Source organism: Paramormyrops kingsleyae, unplaced genomic scaffold (assembly GCF_048594095.1).
Source record: "Paramormyrops kingsleyae isolate MSU_618 unplaced genomic scaffold, PKINGS_0.4 ups77, whole genome shotgun sequence".
In the NCBI taxonomy this organism is placed as follows: Eukaryota; Metazoa; Chordata; class Actinopteri; order Osteoglossiformes; family Mormyridae; genus Paramormyrops; species Paramormyrops kingsleyae.
The window spans coordinates 64,649-82,372 of NW_027326015.1; the positions used below are offsets into that span (position 1 = coordinate 64,649).

Below are 17,724 nucleotides of genomic sequence, written 5' to 3' on the forward strand. Positions count from 1 at the left end.
CACTAATCGCACCCTTTACCTCATCTATCCCCTGAGTGCAGTCAGTCACACCTCCCAGTCCCCCCATAACCTCCCCAGCCTGGACAGTGGGGGGTGTCGCTGGTGAGTACTCCCCCAAACCTTCCTTATCTCCCCAGTCGATCACCTCGTCCCACAGGTCCCAGGCTCCCCAGTACTGGTCGTTGGTCCAGGAAACAGCTCTCGCAATTCTCATTCTGGTGAATAAACAAGACATATAATAAACTAGCCATACAGTATGTGATACTCGCAAAGCCAAACTAGGCACTGTATTTTTTCAACTTCTTGAAACTCCGGCAGTAACGGCCGAATTGCTAAAACTGCTTCACAATACAGTAAAGCTTGCGAAATTATGACGCTGCTTCGATACGCTATAACATCGCCATGGTACCGAACCTAGCAAAAGGTTAATCTTACTTCAAGAACATGGGACATTTAAAAAGTAAACGTATAGGCGATCTTTTCAGAATAACATCTTCAGATGAAATGCATTATCACAGGCCGGATGAGTATAACCAATCATATCAACCATAAGTCTTATTGTTTTTAAGTTTAACACAAATATTTTCTCTTACCATTTAAATATAAACAATCATATTAAGAATAATGGCCACAGCATCTACAGTTTAAACTACTAATTATAAATATATTTCAACGATATTTTGCCGCAATATTTGCATGTACTATATCAGGACATAAAATTAAATATAAGATTAAATATGCTAACAAAAAATAATCTGAAGAAATAGCAAGAAACACACGAAGAGATGCTGCTCACCTCTGTGCCATCTCTCTGTCAGAAAGTTTGTGTTTAACCTGCAATGATTTTGTTTCTATGGAAACCACCGTGATATTTGTAATTGGTCGAATAAAATGAAGATATGTACGGACACTAATGTTCAACGAATGAAATCAAAGAATTTATTGTCAGGGCGGGACAAATTTGAAGCTGGTCCAATCACGAGTAGTATCTTTAGTTTGTGCTTAATGTAACTCGGCGTGATTGGATATTTAACCGCCTTTCAAGCCCCCAAATCAGGTATCTACTTGTCAATAGGTAACCACGCAGCTCTGTCTATGAAGTCTGTCTGTAATTTTTTTTGACAATATGTTTTTGCTAGGCAACATTACAGTAATGCGTAATACCGCTGTATTGGGGGTGTACCGCCGCTGTATTTCCATAGCTGGTTGACGCAATTAGCATTTTAGCAATATTGGTAGCGCGACGTCAACTCAGCGAATTTCATAGGCAACATCTACAATTCAGGAACTAGTAGGTCTTCAGATAGTTGTTTAGGCTTTTGAGAAAGAAGACTATAGTTCTTGTTATTCAAATTCTGTATCCTGGTGTTTTTAATTTCTAATAATATGAACGATGATATGTCACATATAAGTTTTTTGAGAGACTAAATTTTGGTTTGATTTCTATTTTATTTTATGTTAAATAAAGTTCATATAAAATCATTTTAGAATTAGTGCAGTGTTTCGTTCAGAATTCGTGCAGTGTCCTTAAAAACTGCATGTTCAAACCTAACGCCATGCCATAACTGCTTTGCAGATATTTCATTAAGGACTCTATAGAGGATATAGGTAAGCCAGTCTGTGTATATGTGTGTCTGTGTGTGTTTGGGTGGGTGGTCATGTATATATTATGTTGTGGGGACCAAATGTCCCCACAGTGTTACAGGGCTGTCAAATTTTGAAGACAGGCAAGAGTGACATTCCACAGGATGACTTTTCATTGGTTGTTGTGTTGTATTTTACCCAGATACAATCGTACTATTTTCTGATTGGCTATTGTGTTGGCCCTTTCTTTTTTTTTGATTGCCTGGTAAGTGACAGGCTCTTGGGGCAAATCTTGTCCGACTTCATAAAAGAGGCGTATTTCCGACGGGAAGCGACGTTTTTCTTGACGTTTCGTGACGTTTTTATCCGAGTTCCGACTTGGAGAGAAATAATCGAACGCACCATAATGTCACTCAACTCAGAATTTCCGAGTTCCGAGAGAAAAACGAACGCACCATTAGACTCCAGCGGAGACACGCTTGTTTTATAGTGAGGCGCTACTGTGCCCTGGTCTGGGGAAAAATTGGGCTCTGCGGCATATTAGCCTACAAATTATTTTTCCGCGTGAGAAATACAATGTGTGGCGGGAGTGCGTGACAAAAGACTGAAAAGAGTGACTATCACTCTCAATGCGTGACACTTGAGAGCCCTGGTGTTATTAAAACATGTTAATTTGACTTTGTAGGGACATGTTTTTGGTCTCCAAAAGAAAAAACTCACTCAGTTTTATAAAATTCTGTGAATGCAATCAAAGGAATAATAATTCCAAAAGTCTTGTATTTTGTTTGGTTACTTACTGTTACTTCTTGGTTAGTACTGTAGGGATTAAGGATTAAGGTTGCCATAGTTAGGATTGGGGATATGCCCATACAAATGAATTGAGAATCCCCACAAAGACTCAGATACTTAATCTGTGTGTGTGTGGATTAGGTTTATATTACATTGTGGGGACCAAATGTCCCCCACAATGTGACAAAAGCCTGTTATTTTGATCCTTTGGGGGGCATTTTTCAGGTCCCCACAAAGATCTGTCAATACAATCAAAAAACTGAAAATGCCAGAAGTCTTGTATTTGGTTTGATTACTTATGGTTAAAGTTAGGGCTGGGAAGGAGTTAAGGTTGTCATGTTGGGATTACAGTTTTCCCCATAGAAATGAATGGTGAGTCCCCACGAAGATATAATTACAGACCTGTGTGTGTGTGTGTGTGTGTGTCATGCCTGTCAAGTTTTGGATTGGAAAATAAGGGAAATTTTCCGGCACCCACCGCGAGCCATCCCACCAGCCCAACCAAGCTACAGTATCCCTTACATTTTAAGACAGATGTACAAGAAATCTAAAATAACCACTTGTCATTTACATTTTATTTTCATTACACATTTTCTCTTAATTTCTCATGTTCACTCATCTGGCTCTCTGGCATTCACTAATGACTTATTATACAGATTTGTTGCAGAATTTGTATCCTTGTTGAAGACGTCACAGAAGGTGAAAGTAACGTTGTTTTTAGCACACAGCATTGCCATTTAAAATTCCGCATTTATGACCTGGTTAATGTTGTGAATGACCTGAAGACTACTGCAGGTGGCAGTTCTCGCGAGGCTACTGACAGTTCAGTTTGGAGAGGCAGATGAATTTTTTTTTAAATGATCTTATAATACGGGAGATTTATGGGAAAATACTAATACGGGAGGACGGCGGGAAAGAGAGGTAAAATACGGTAGTTTCCCGGCCAAAACGGGAGACTTGACAGCTATGGTGTGTGTGTGTGTGTGTGTGGTATCAGATCAGTCCCTGAGAGTTCAGTAGTCTGACACCATGTTCCTGAGTCTGGGTGTGACGGCCTGAATGCTTTTCCAGACGCTAGGAGGGTGAAAAGATAATGTGAGGGGTGGGTGGGGTCATCCACAATGTTGGTGGCTTTGCAGATGGAGCGTGTGATATGAATGTCCATGACGGAGGGGAGAGAGACTCTAGTGATCTTCTCAGCTATCCTCACTATCGTCTGGTCTTGAGATCTGAGAAAAACATGTTGTGCTGCTCAACCTTAGCACAATGATATAGGTGAATCATGGACGCAATAGAATTTGGGGATGATTAGTCCATACAGGGACAGAATCATTCCATACCGCAATCTCCTCGTACGTATGTCTGCTAGGTGGAGTTGGAGTAGCTCCTAACTGTGCGCAGAGGAGTTAAACAATCACAACTTCCCAGAATATTACAGCAACAGGGGGACAGTGAACAAGTCTTATTAATTCTATGCTGTGTGGACGATGTAATCGTCCACAAGTTCGCCTTAATACACAGGGCATTCAAGCCATTGCAGAATACAAACCCACAAATGCGGCTCCCTCCACCAGCAACGCCAATATAGAAACTGCCACAAAATCCATGCCCCCTGATAACCAGCCCCTTATATTTCCACCACCGTCGTGGGGACCGTACTACAAAGAGTCAACGCAAGGTAAGCTGCAAAGTGCAAACAAATTTACAACTTACCTTACATAGTGCACTACGTTTACTTTGTTTGTACTATGAGTACAGTCTTTGCACCTTATCTGTTTGGCACTATATGTCGGTCATTCCTGTTATTCAGTGACTTTTCTGTCCTCATGGTTTACTTATATTTTCTCTAACATGAGTCACATATTTAAAGCAAATATATATTTAGGTCTTCGTTATCACATAACCGCAGACAATACGTATTAAAAATGTAAAAACTTTTATTGATATATGTATTAAGGCTGGCATGATTAGTGGGCGTAGTCGATGACATGTTCTTCTTCAATATCACTACGCAATTATTGGAGTAGTTAGTCTCTAAAGCCCTGCAGTGACATGTAGTTTGTTGTTGTCAAAATGGGAGGGGCCAATACAAAGCACAGGTCTTAGGGAATTCTGATTAAATATACTGGCTTATTAATCCTGTTAATATAATTAGCATACACCCACTATTAGTGTAAATAAATGCACAAACTGCAAGGCTTTATCAGCAAGGTTATGCTGTGTTTGTATGAAATGCCTTTTTATATATCATTATTGTTTCAGTTTATGCTGTAGCCATTTGTGCACGAATCTCCTTGCGTCAGAGGAAGTTGGAAGTGGGGTGTGCCCTTTATGAAGCAGAATGAGACAGAAAAGTTGTAAAATAAATAGTTACACTAACTGCAGTGAGACCTCTCTCATGCGGCCCTGCTCAATCTGTCTAGTCATACCATGTGAGTCAGTTAAACAGGGAGGTTTGTCTGCAGTGTTGGAACCTGTACAGCCAGTGCTTTGTACCGCTGATGGCCTCTTCTTCACACATGCTTTGCTGCCACCTGCTGGTCAAAGTTTAATATTGGTTTATTAATTAGTGAAAGTAAAAGTCTTATTGCATTGCTTAAGTCTTAAATATATATTTAATGTATTTTCGTCATTATTTTAATTTAATAAATATTCTGAATTAATTAATATTTTTTTAATATTTCAAAATTAAATGTAAATGGTTTGTGGTTTTCAGATCACAGGTCCATCTCAGAGCCCACCAATCAGTGACCATCTTGGAGTGTGATGTAAGACACGAAATCAGGACCGGCCACTTTTTACTCATTTTAATCTTAAAACATGGACAGTGTGAATTGGGACTTTGCCATTTTGCTCATATCACTTCCTCTGCCAGCTCTTGCAGGATGGGCTTCCCCTTTGAATCTGGTTCCTCCCAAGGTTTCTTCCTTCCTTTTCACCTACTTTAACTGTAACCCTCTTATTTTGTTGGTAGTGATGCTCTGTGAAGTCATACAGAGGTGGGTATAGAAAGGATTACAGTGGGTAATAGGTGATTTAGATTAACTTTTTTAAATTTGACAACAAAAAGGCTTTGGACAATCAGTTCAACTTTGGACAATAGCACCTCCGAATAGTTTCTCTCTGTCTCTCTTGCTAGTTATTTCTCTTCACCCCCCATTCAAGGAGGAATCAAATGCAGAATAACATTGTACAGTAGAAGATGTAAGGTGCAACACACATTAAAAGCTCTTTTTGTGTGAACATTATAAAACAGATTAATACATATTAAGCAGTTTGAAACTTTACATTCAGACCTACATCAGTTAGAAAAAGCAGGCGATGACCAGCCCAACCAGCAGCTCCATCTCTGATTGTACAGAATCCCTTGTCAGGGTAATTTCTGAAGTCATGACTAAACTAATTTCCCGCTTTGCCTTCAGCTTCACCAGCTAGATTAAACTGATCATTGAGGAGGGAGATACAGTCAAGCCTCACAGTGAAGCCATAAAACACACTCGGGTTAAATGCATTGCACTTTTTTCCAGTCATTTTAACACGTGTCTCAATTCCATGTCCACTTTTTCCAAACACTTAACACATGCACCATACCATTGGACTATGTGAGCTAAACTATGAATACTTTTGCATTGCTTTGACTCAATTTGCATTCAATCACCACTTCCCCCAAATTTCATGAATACTTCTCTCAGTCAGTGTTTCCCACCAGCAAAACTTTGTACAACTACAGCCGATTTTTCAAACGTTTAGATAATCTGTTCAAAACAGTTAACTTTCAGTGAATTTCAATGAAATTTTACTGCACTGTAAATTGAAATATGCTGCATTTTGATAAAGGACACTATGCACTTGCACTAACACAAATAATTATGCTTTTAGCAGAAACTTCGTAATTTTGCTTGCTGCTTTGTTACCATTTATACAAATGAGGTCATAGAGTAAGTAAGTAAGTAGTCTTTATTTATATAGCACCTTTCACAGGCAAAAGCCACAAGGTGCTTCACAACATAGTAAACAAAGAAAAACATAACAAAAAAAGCCAAGACCACACAAAAATCATAACTGCCCATAAATAACTATTTGAACGCCTGGACAAATAAATGAGTCTTTAGTTCTCTCTTAAAACTGACGACAGATTCCATTAAACGCAAAGAGGAGGGAAGATCATTCCAAAGCCTAGGAGCTACAGCCTGGAAAGAACGGTCACCTCTAGTGCGAAAATAAGTGCGAGGAACTTTCAACAAATTTTGATCCATACACCTCAAAGCATGCGCAGAGGTGCAGAGGTGGATCAAGTCGCTAATATAAAACGGAGCCTGTCCATGTAAGGCTCTGAAAACCAGAACCAGAATCTTAAACTTATATCTAAAAGACACAGGCAGCCAATTAAGTTGTTTTAAAATAGGGGATATGTGAGTGCTCCTATTAGTGCGAGTCAAGATTCTCGCTGCAGAGTTTTGTACTAATTGCAGACAAAGGAGCTCCTTTTTATTCAGGCATGAAAACAAACTATTACAATAGTCTAAACGTGAAGACACAAAAGCATGAATGAGAAGCTCCAAATCATCTCGTGAGACCATTGATCTAAGTTTGGAGATGTTCCTAAGCTGAAAAAAACAGTTTCTCGTTAGCTGCTTACAATGCTGCATAAATGAAATTTCACTGTCCAATATAACTCCCAGATTTCTAAGGCTGGACTTCACAGACAGGCCTAGATTACCCAGGAACTGTTTAATCCCCGGGATTGAATCAACAGGGGCAATAACCAGAGTTTCAGTTTTGTCTGCGTTTAGCTGAAGGGAGTTTATGCTTAGCCATTTTTTTAATTCCACTAAACAATGAAACAAAGAATCTAATGTATGCATCTCAGATGGTTTAAAAGAGCAATACAGCTGAATATCATCGGCAAATAGGTGGAAAGAAACGTCACTGAACTGTTGGATGATCTTACCCAAAGGGGTCAAATACAGCAAAAAAAGAACAGGACCCAGGACAGAGCCTTGGGGCACTCCACACAATAAATCCGCAGACTCAGACCTTATTTGGTTTGCTGTAACACTAAAACTACGCCCTGATAGATAAGAAGAAAACCACTGTGAAACTGTCCCTGATAAACCTATTTGATCCCTCAGTCTCATCAGCAGGACCTGATGATCAATTGTATCAAAAGCTGAAGACAGGTCCAAGAGAACCAGAACAGTGTGTTCTCCAGAATCAGCAGCCATCATAATGTCGCTGGACACTTTCAGTAAAGCCGTTTCCGTAGAATGGTATTTACGAAAATCGGACTGAAACGGTTCAAAGATGTTATTTTGATTCAGGAAAGAAGACAACTGTTCATAGACCACCTTCTCAAGGAGCTTAGAAAGAAACGGAAGCTTAGAAATAGGCCTAAAGCTGTTGGGGTCCGTTACATCTAAGCCTACTTTTTTCAATAATGGCTCCACTATGGCATGTTTAAAATTATTGGGAAACACACCGGTTGACAGGGAGAGGTTAACCATTTTGGTAACACACGGGCCTATGGACTAAAACACTTTTCCGAAGAGCCTACAAGGGAGGACGTCGGATAAACTATGGCTATGGCTCATCAAAACACTGACGGGCCAAGCAGCCCAGCAAATGGAATGTTGTCTTTCCCAGGAATGGACGCCAGAGGGCTCCAAAAATCTGCTGTGAGCCATAGACGGGGCTTTTTTTTGTTTACAGAGTGAAGGTGCCACTCACAGCTGGTTTTCCCACCATGCTGCTGGGATGGAGAGCTGCTCATGCAGAGACTGCTGGTCCAGCAGAAACCTGTGGCACGCCAGCAACACTGAATATGGTGTTGGGTCCAGCACTGGCGATGCATTGTTTGACCCTGTCGACCCTGTGTTTCACTCTCCCAGAACACCCTAAGGCGTGATGGTAATGGAGCCCCTGTGCCAGAAATTGAGGGCTAATTCTATGCATGAGCCGTCTGCATGCTGTCCCAGCATGCTCTGGGCTGGAGACACGTGTGGAGCCGCTGAGCTGCAGTGTGCTTGGGTAACACTGCATTCAGTGACTCACACAGCCATACTCTGTTGCTTTGGAAGGCTTCTCTTCTTCCACACAGGAACTCACAATAGCAGAGCCCAAAATGACAGCCCTCCACAGGAGCACACATATCCCTGGTGGGTGTGCACATCAATCTCACTGATTATACCCGGTGACTGACTGCTCCTGTTCTGTCCAAAACACGCCTCTTGGGTCTCACGTTCTCAGCATTCCCTGGAAGAGCTGTCCCCTGGCTGAGTGCTGTAATGAGGGAGTCTGTGATCTGGCTAGGATCTACATCCATGTGGACAGATGTATCGTAGACAACCAGAGTTCCTGCCTGGCTGTTCTCTCATTATCCAGGCTCTTGTAGTGGGCCCATCCAGATCGGGCTCCTGGCTGTTCCAGCTCGTTAGGAGGACAAGCAAACCCTGGGCCCACAGGCCCTCAGGAGCCTGTCAGAGCGCATGTTAAATTAGCCATTTGTTTTTGCTCACAGGGAGGTCTGCACACAACACTGATGTGGAACGAGGCCTGGCCTGCCTGTGGTTCAGCAAGGACCCACTCCATGCATACTAGCTGTAACAGGTCTCTTACCGTCACACACGCGGCCGGCGGGCAGGACAGCAGGACACAGAGAACGGCTGTCAGAGGCCCCACATCACTCAGATCTCCCTCATACAGAAGGCCGAGTGCGAGTGGCCCCCGCCACCCTCGCCGGGCCCAGCCCAGCCTGGCTGAGCTGCAGTAAGAGCGGAGTGCTTGGAGGCCATAGATCCCAACTGGAGCACAGAGATCCTGTTTGAAGAGTGGAACCCTTCATATCTATGTGTCACTGTTAATTTAAGTGCATCTCAACCTGTGTCTGTCAGTCTAAGTGTATCTCCCAGCCAGAATCCATCAATCAAGTGCATCTCTCAACCTGTTTTCTGTCAGTCTAAGTGTATCTCCCAGCCAGAATCCATCAATCAAGTGCATCTCTCAACCTGTGTCTGTCAGTCTAAGTGTATGTCGAGGCCAGAATCCATCAATCAAGTGCATCTCTCAACCTGTTTTCTGTCAGTCTAAGTGTATCTCCCAGCCAGAATCCATCAATCAAGTGCATCTCTCAACCTGTGTCTGTCAGTCTAAGTGTATGTCGAGGCCAGAATCCATCAATCAAGTGCATCTCTCAACCTGTGTCTGTCAGTCTAAGTGTATCTCCCAGTCTGTATCTATCAGTCTATCTCTAGAGTGTTTAGCGTCACAACAGCTTGTTAGCTGTTTCTCGATCAAGCCAACACACCAAAACATTTAAAAATTAAACCATACCTCAACAGTGTTTTTCAGAACTGTACTATAAGCCCGGCCAAGCTTTTCATTCTGTCTCAAAGTGTAATTAAACAAAGACAGAAAAAGTCCACTTCCCGCTTGATCTCGGTTATCAACCGAATCGATGGATCCCCTCAATGGCAATTCGTTTGAGACAAGGAATCCAATAATGTCTACAATGGCAGAGACATACAGGCGGTTTCGAGAGAGCTGATCGGAATTAACCACAGTTGAAATCTCACTGCCTGTAGAACATCGCAACTGTCTCTCTTTCCAAAAAGCCACACACGTTTGATGTTCTTTACTATTGGCATGTCTGTTAAACCCTTTTGCAGTGTCCGTAGCATATTTCCAGTTACTAAAACCCAAAGTTGTGAATGAGTTAGTTTGCTCTGCTCACCCAATTGACCAATCAAGTGCCTGGATTTGAAAATCTAGTCTAGAACGTACTGACACGTATGTAAAACGTAGACTTTATTTTTTAACTATAGTGGTCTAACTTATATATTAGTCTTCAAAAATGAATATTATTATTTTTTTTTTTTTTTTAAAAGTTCAATTAGGGCTTATTTTAACAGAGGGGGCGGCATTTTCCCTCTGATGGGGCGACGCCACCTTACCCCCCGTGGTGCCGGGCCTGATTACAACTCACTGCTGAAATTTTATTATAATTGAACCTGCTGGGGCTCTTAAACTGATTGACAGGTCTGTAAACTGGAGGGCGAACATTTACATCAATTAAATATATTATGTATCAGTGATAGCCAAATTAAGCTTAAAGGGGCAAGTCCCCCGAAAAACAAAAAAAGGATGTATTTTAGGGGGGCCTTTATTTATATTAGCTTTATTTATGTTAGCTTTCAAAGTTTAGTTTTCTAGTTCAGCACTAGTTTCCATTTGATTCATCCAATGGATGAACATTTTTCTTCTTTGCAAAGTCTATTTGTGGGAGTTTTGAGACTTGAGTTTAAAGCTGCAGCAGAGTGTTTGATGTTTGGAGTTTTGTGTCTGGAATCTAGACAATGTGAAACATAATATTTTAATAATATCCCACAGTTCAGTTTAGGGTATCATTTTGCCTCAAGTCCATTGTGCATGTGTATGCGTATACAGGAACATGGTATATGGGAACGCAAGTAAGGGCCTTATGTGTGTGTATATTAAGGTGTAATCTAGAATGTGTTCTATGAAGCCCATGTGGATTGTAGGGACCTGCTTGTCCACTCTCACCTTTCAGAAAAGCCTCTTGGTACGGAAGGTTCTTAATAACAGGTGTAACCATGTTACTGTAAACACACACACACACTAGATGTGGTGTTGAGTATGGTGTGAACCAGGATGTTATATGAGGCCCTGATGATTCATAGGGACCTACTTCTCCTGTGTGGTTCAACATCTATACCTTCTAAAGAGGTACATCTGAAATGTCAGCTTTGGGATTACTGTAACTACAATAATATGAAATAAATTAATGGTATTCAAGTACTTGATGAATTTATAAATAGTCATTAAATAGTGTAAAAGAAACTTTATAGAAATTTGTAGTACATTTACAAGACGACCAAAACATCACCCTTCCCCCATGTCATGATCCAATTGTTTCACTGTAGACATTGTCATATGCGAAGAAGTTACACATCACCCAACCCTATTCTGTACAATCAGGGACGGATTACGGACCGGGCCAGCGGGACCGCTGCCCAGGGGCCCTTGGGGTGCAGGGGGCCCGTGGGGCCCCTAGCCCAAAACAATTTGCAACGCTTATCAACAATGTATTTTCGTTTGTCTATTTTAGAGGGCCTACATTCTTTGATCCTCTGCCTACAAGGGCCCCTGACCCTATAGGGCCTCTGATGGAAACATGGATGGAGGGTGTAGGATCACACATGCACATATCACAGGGCCTAAATTCCAGGTGGCCTGAGACAAGGCCGAGCCTGGTACGAGAGGCACCAAAGGGGGGGGTTACACACACAAACACACACACACACAGATAACCAGGGAGGCCAGCACTCCAACTTTTATTGCCCAAAGATTTAGGGACCTACAGACAAGCAGAGTGGACTTCACGGACAGGGGTCCCTCGACTTGGCACACAACCCCCTCCCCATACACTCTGCCTTACATCTCACTCACCCAACAGACGAACACCCTAAAGGAAATTTCATTTAAGTTTGCTTTTGTATACCCTGTATATTGATTTACTCACGACTACTAGTCTCAATATACAGATACGTTATGTTTGTATGTGTCCTTAGACAATCTTAGTGTTTTGTGTGCCACCCTTATAACCATGTTCACGGAGTATCACCTATTTCACCCCTTTGCACTTGAACACATATAAATTTAAATAAATAGATAGGTATAGCTACCATTGTATGTATGTTCTCATGGTATACCAGAAGAATCTGGAAAGTGAGTGTAACCAATGTGTACTAACTTTTAGAGAGTCTGCTTTGTTAAACCCCCCCCCCCCCCCCTTCTCTTCCAACATTCCTTTGTGGTCCTTATCTGATCTTGGTGGACGGTTACCAAGTTTCTTTGTTTCTACCATGCTATGTTAAAAGAACTGAATTTAGGTGTATCTTATCCATTCTGGAGAAGATGAATTGGCATAAGCCACACCAAACAAAATATGTTGTTTCCAGATGTGCAACTTATATTGTTATTACCACAAACTAACGGCCACGCCTATCTATGGATAAGATGTGCTGTTTGTAATATGAATATTTGATGTAATATCTGCACAAAGTGTAACATCTGTTGAGGTGCAACCCAAAACACCTGTATCCCATACTGATGTGAATGAGTCACATAGATAAAATAATTAATTGTTTAATCAATTAATGCAGATGGTATGAGGTATGTACCTGTGAAGCTGGTATGGCATGTTTGGTGTCAAACTGATGGAAAATCACTCCTGATTCTAAATCTGGTCAGTGATTACCATAAAAGTGGATGTATCAAAAGTTATAACAGCTTAATGAAAATCATCAGTAAAGGGAGATTCAGTTGGGCCATAAATCCCAAAAGGACTGATACAGACCCCCTTCTGAAAGCCCGCCAAATGGATGGCCAGCCATTGGGCCAGGATTCGAATTCCTGGTCATCCCTATTCATGAACTTTAGACCATAAAAACCTGGACCTCAGAACAAAGCAGCGCAGAGAACACCCAGCAGCCGTACGGAAAAGACCATCAGCCCGGGAGACGAGAAGCCCACCAGAAACCCTCCGGTGAAGGCCCAGCTGAACAGAGAACAGCACCCAAGACAAAGCTTCACCAGGAGAGATAATCCAAAGGGGCTCCACTCCACTGCTCCAAACGCCGCGCCTTCCTGAGTGCCATCAGCTCAGCAGCTCTGCCATCAACTGCCAAGACCCCCCCCCACTCTTCAACCAAGTAAACCAACTTCCTTTCATTCTAACAACTTAAGCTGTTCTGTTAACCTGCTATAAGACTTTAGGGTCGTGTTTCCACAAACTGTGCTTGCTTTGCAGAACAGTATTTCCCATTTAAGGTTACTCATTTAAATCCGGTCATTGCATTTTCATAATTACATTGTTTGTTGTATTCCGTTATTTCGTGTTTGTTGTTTGTGTTAGGTGTAATGTCTGTCTTATGTTAGTTGTAGTGTTAGTTAGGAATAAATGCATGTCTTTTACACAACTTTAGCCTCCGTCATTGTGTGTCTCATAATAAGTTCCTGCCTCTGTGCGATCTTGCTACACGCTCTGAACCTCAAACTCGCCTGAAACATCGCGAGACTCTCTCTCATCGGCCATGATGGGGGGGGCTCTGCTACCAATCGTTTACATTATCTGGTGACGCAGCTCGGTGGACGAGCCTTCTAACCCAGGTTACTAAGTGATATTGGTAATTAGTGAATCCCATTTAAGTCTCACATTAACAGACTCACAGGGATACCGCAATCGAGTTTGGAGGAGCCGACCATTTGGCATAACGATCGATTAATAATCAGCATTAAATAATAATTAATTAAACTTTAATTAATTGAAACATATTGGTGGAGATATTAAAATTTACCTGAGCTAATAATTCCTACAAGGGCGTTTGGCTGCCAAGGGCCCAGGGGCCCACACAACCCATAATCCGTCCCTGTGTACAATGAATTATGAATGCAACAATACCACCGTTTTTTCCCCATTATGTTTTCTATTTGTTGATTTGCTTACGGTATTCAGGTTAACCATTGAGCCTGCTGATGCTGTATTTGTTCTTTGTTGCAGATGACCATTGAGAAGACTCCAACACTGTGTCCAGAAAAGGTAAACTGGTGATGCAAAAGCTTATGCAAAGATTTTATTTGCCCGTGTAACTTTTTTATACCCTAACCTGACTAATGCAAGTCTAACCCTCGAGAAATGTGAAAATGGAAACACTTATGAATTAACCCATGTACTTACATTATTTTTTTTTAATCAATTTACGATTAAGTACGACACAGTATGATTATTTAAAAGAGACTTTTGATACTGGCCATATTAAGATCTAACAGCTTGTAAAAGTTTTGAAATACAAATATACATCAATGACCTTTTATCATTGTGTAGTAAAAGTCGGATCATAGATAAATATAAATATCACTTCACAGATATTTATAGTAGTCTGTGTCATTTGATATCGTTCACAGTACAATTAATTGGTTTAATATTAAAAATTAAAAAAAAAAATTTACAGTGCTTTCATATGACACAGCTATGCTGAACTTGCAAAGGTCACCCTTGCACAAATCATGGTTTTCAATAGAAGACGTGCTGAAGAAAATGCCACTCCAGAGTTTTCACGAGAGAGACCAAACAGACCTCCATGAAGACATCGCTATGGGATTGTAACAGACTGAACAGAAGCTCTGCAACTATTTCAGACGGATTGAGATTGTGGGGAAAAGGGGCAGGAAAGTTGCTATTCTACTTACACCAATCATGGTGGATGCCTTGTCACTATTGGTCAGTAAGAGAACTGAATGCAGTGTCTGTGATACAAATATATTCTTGTTTGCAAGACCTAAATCATTGAGCTACTACAGAGGGCAGGACTGTTTATGCATCCATGCAAGTTGGTGTGGAGCAAAAAATCCTGAGCACCTCAGGTCGACCCAACTGCGAAAACATGTGGCTACACTGTCACAAGTGCTCAATTTAAAAAACAATGAACTGGACCAACTCGCAGATTTCCTTGGTCATGACCTCCATGTTCATCGCGAGTTCTACAGGTTACCCATTCCCACCATGCAACTGGCTAAAATTTCCAAGCTACTTTTGGCAATGGAAAAAGGGCAGCTTTCCAGTGTGCGAGGGAAATCGCTTGATGACATCGAAATTGATGGTTAGTATTAAAACTGGTACAATTTAAAGAGAAAAAAACCTTGCACACGCATTCATATCTCTTTAATAATCTTTTCCAGGTGAAATTGAAGTAAGTGACTCTGAAGTTGTTGACAATGATGAAAGTGAATCTGAGGACAATGTGTCTGCAGTAACACAGTCTGTCACCAGTGAACCTATGGTTGATGCAGAATGTGAATTACCCCTCCATAATTGGGGGGTACTGCCTTCATAACACTTCTATGACCATTATGGTCTGCTACCGCGTCAATACAAATAGTCGCCACCAAGATCAATGTTAAGAGTACAAGATGCGCCAGGGGTGTTTACTAACATGTATGCAACAAACGGTCATGGTCTGGACATGCGACAAAATGAGAATCAATGCAGAAGATCTCATTATCCTTATCCCTATCCAAAAGAACTTGGTTTTGATAACTCCCAGGAATTATCCTAGGAGAAGTATACTAGTAAAAGTAATAAGCCTATACATTTACAAACAGCCTGGTCTGGTCCAGCAGTCTGGTGTTATTCCTGCCCTCTCAGTCCCCCCAGCTCCAACAGCCTTCAGAAATAAATATTTACCTGTTGGGCTAATATCTGTCTTGATGATGCAGTAGATCTTAAAGTACAGCCTCATTTCTAACTCACCTCTTGGTCCTGCGTGCTGTCCTCATCCTGCCATCTTCCTGCTCCCTGCTCACTGTCCTCATCCTGCCATCTTCCCGCTGCCTGCACACTGTCCTCATCCTGCCATCTCCCCGCTGCCTGCACACTGTCCTCATCCTGCCATCTCCCTGCTGCCTGCACACTGTCCTCATCCTGCCATCTTCCTGCTGCCTGCACACTGTCCTCATCCTGCCATCTTCCTGCTGCCTGCACACTGTCCTCACCCTGCCATCTCCCTGCTTCCTGCTCCTGTGCCTCTCCTGCCATCTCCCTGCTGCCTGCACACTGTCCTCATCCTGCCATCTTCCTGCTGCCTGCACACTGTCCTCATCCTGCCATCTTCCTGCTGCCTGCACACTGTCCTCATCCTGCCATCTTCCTGCTGCCTGCACACTGTCCTCACCCTGCCATCTCCCTGCTTCCTGCTCCTGTGCCTCTCCTGCCATCTCCCTGCTGCCTGCACACTGTCCTCATCCTGCCATCTTCCTGCTGCCTGCACACTGTCCTCATCCTGCCATCTTCCTGCTGCCTGCACACTGTCCTCATCCTGCCATCTTCCTGCTGCCTGCACACTGTCCTCACCCTGCCATCTCCCTGCTTCCTGCTCCTGTGCCTCTCCTGCCATCTCCCTGCTGCCTGCACACTGTCCTCATCCTGCCATCTTCCCGCTGCCTGCACACTGTCCTCATCCTGCCATCTCCCTGCTGCCTGCACACTGTCCTCATCCTGCCATCTCCCTGCTGCCTGCACACTGTCCTCACCCTGCCATCTCCCCGCTGCCTGCACACTGTCCTCATCCTGCCATCTTCCTGCTGCCTGCACACTGTCCTCATCCTGCCATCTTCCTGCTGCCTGCACACTGTCCTCACCCTGCCATCTCCCTGCTTCCTGCTCCTGTGCCTCTCCTGCCATCTCCCTGCTGCCTGCACACTGTCCTCATCCTGCCATCTTCCCGCTGCCTGCACACTGTCCTCATCCTGCCATCTCCCTGCTGCCTGCACACTGTCCTCATCCTGCCATCTCCCTGCTGCCTGCACACTGTCCTCATCCTGCCATCTCCCTGCTGCCTGCACACTGTCCTCACCCTGCCATCTCCCTGCTGCCTGCACACTGTCCTCATCCTGCCATCTCCCTGCTGCCTGCACACTGTCCTCATCCTGCCATCTTCCCGCTGCCTGCACACTGTCCTCATCCTGCCATCTCCCTGCTGCCTGCACACTGTCCTCATCCTGCCATCTCCCTGCTGCCTGCACACTGTCCTCATCCTGCCATCTCCCTGCTGCCTGCACACTGTCCTCACCCTGCCATCTCCCCGCTGCCTGCACACTGTCCTCACCCTGCCATCTCCCCGCTGCCTGCACACTGTCCTCATCCTGCCATCTCCCTGCTGCCTGCACACTGTCCTCATCCTGCCATCTCCCCGCTGCCTGCACACTGTCCTCATCCTGCCATCTCCCCGCTGCCTGCACACTGTCCTCATCCTGCCATCTCCCTGCTCCCTGCACACTGTCCTCATCCTGCCATCTCCCCGCTGCCTGCACACTGTCCTCATCCTGCCATCTCCCTGCTGCCTGCACACTGTCCTCATCCTGCCATCTCCCCGCTGCCTGCACACTGTCCTCATCCTGCCATCTCCCTGCTTCCTGCTCCTGTGCCTCTCCTGCCTTCTGCTGACCACCACTTTCCTTCATACACAGTAACAGTTTGCAAAACTGCACCTATACTTTTGGTGTAATGTTCTGTAGCTCTTAACACTAATATTTCCTACTTACTCTTCTTTTACCACCGAAAAAGTGTCTGATGTCTCCATCTTTCCTTTTCCTCGTAGTGTGTCTGTGAATAAAATCTAATCTATACTTAACAAAGCAGTATCTGGGCTATCAGATGAAGCTTCTAAAAATGTCTAGAAATATGAAATAGTGGAATGCAGAATCAATACCACTAAAATTCAAATAATAGGGCACAATTTATTCATGATAAAATGAGAATGAAAACATAGGGAGTTC

General features: G+C 43.1%; 1 long non-coding RNA gene across 1 annotated transcript; it reads left to right on the forward strand.

Annotated features, from left to right (window-relative positions):
* The first annotated feature begins 1,079 nt into the window (after positions 1-1,079).
* Positions 1,080-15,696, forward strand: LOC140586878 (uncharacterized). Its single transcript, XR_011988676.1, has 5 exons — positions 1,080-1,291; positions 1,577-1,608; positions 13,952-13,990; positions 14,421-15,050; positions 15,130-15,696. It is a non-coding gene; the product is annotated as an uncharacterized lncRNA (long non-coding RNA).
* Positions 15,697-17,724: the final 2,028 nt, after the last annotated feature.